The sequence below is a fragment of the Lepidochelys kempii genome, chromosome 26 (assembly GCF_965140265.1).
Source record: "Lepidochelys kempii isolate rLepKem1 chromosome 26, rLepKem1.hap2, whole genome shotgun sequence".
NCBI lineage: Eukaryota > Metazoa > Chordata > Testudines > Cheloniidae > Lepidochelys > Lepidochelys kempii.
In genome coordinates, this window is record NC_133281.1 from 10,120,037 (window position 1) to 10,121,600 (window position 1,564).

A 1,564-nucleotide genomic window follows, 5' to 3' on the forward strand; every position below is an offset into this window, starting at 1 on the left:
GCAATTAGCTTGATGACATTCTGGGATATACATACGCCTCAAATCCAGGGCAACACTGCAACCAATTTCTCAAACTGAGCTACTTCTATTGTTCACCCTTAAAAATTGCAACAAAACCATGAGGCAAGCTGGTGATAGTTTGACACAAATGTTGGCTAAATCATTGGAGGAACCTTGGCTGGCATAACATATTGTTACTAGCAACAAAACAAAGGTCCATCAGCACAGACAGAAGAGGCTATTTATGTCAAAAATTTATGTTTGCTGCACCATAAAAGCTGGTCAAATAATGGAAAAGTTGAGAGGGGGATAAAAATATGTTGAATAAATTATTCTCTGCGGAATATAATTTGAACTACTTTAACACTGCCCAGACAGAGACTGGATAGACAGATGGACAAACCAACTAAACTCCATGCAAGGTTTTTTTTTTGCAAGGTTTTGAAGGCAAACTTAGACTAAGTTCAAGGTTTTCAAAAGGCACAAAGAGAATTTGGGGGGCTGACTCAGAGGTCTTGTTTAGAATGGATGTTACAGCACCGCAAACCAAGGTATAGGACATTAGCTTGCTCCACATCTCTTGTGGACTCTGCTACAGTGCACGAAAAGTGTTTTAACTTACTACACACCGATTCTCACCCTGGCTTGTGCCACAGTAATGACCCAAGCAGACAAGACAAGTAATTTTCCCATCCCAGAAGAATTTTCAGTTTGTTGAAAATTTCCCCACCCTTAGAATCATAGAAGATCAGGGTTTGAAGGGACCTCAGGAGGTCATCTAGTCCAACCCCCTGCTCAAAAGCAGGACCAAGCCCCAAGTTCCCCAATGAAACCAAGGAGAACATGGAGGTGCTGGGGATTGAACCCAGGGCCTCATACGTGCAAAACATGTGCTCTACCACTGAGCTACCTCCTCAGACAGAAACTACAATCTTCTGAAATCAGGACAAAAAGGTGTCGTTTAAAAAATGTTCACAAAACTGACAAAAAAAATCCCCAACATGCTTACTTTCAATCATTTCAAAATGTTTCATTTCTATTTTGACCTTTTTTTCCTTTTCTCCCGCCCCCCCCCCCAATATAAAGTAAGTTAAATTGTGAAACAAAGTTGTTTTGAACCAAACCCCAAACTTTTTATTTCAAAAATGTCAAAATGGGGCATGCAATTTTAAAACTTTGCTCCCAAACTTTTTTTCCCATGTCAGGAAAGTGACTGAAACTGACACTTACCTCCGAACAGTTTCAGTTTAGAAGGATCAGCATTTTTCATTAAAAAAAAAAAAAAAAAAAAGCCACTGAAAGATTCCCAACCAGTTCTACCTGACTTCTATTTGTGATTTTGTAGATCTCCCCTCAGCTGACAAAAATTTTCAAAAAACCTTACATGATTTAGAAGCCCAAGTCCCATTCTAATAAAGCAACCTGGACACTTAGGAACATAAGTTTCATTGCGGGGAGAAAAAATAAATCCATCAGTGGAACTTCGGCACTTCAGAAATTTTTACCTAAAAGTTTCCTTGTGCTCCGCATCAACATTGAAGATCTTATAGCATTTTGGGAGTGG

General features: G+C 39.3%; 1 non-coding gene across 1 annotated transcript; it reads right to left on the bottom strand.

Moving 5' to 3' along the window:
* Window positions 1-844: 844 nt before the first annotated feature.
* TRNAA-UGC (transfer RNA alanine (anticodon UGC)) lies at window positions 845-914 on the bottom strand. The gene has a single exon. It is a non-coding gene; the product is annotated as a tRNA-Ala (tRNA).
* Between the last annotated feature and the right edge of the window lie 650 nt (window positions 915-1,564).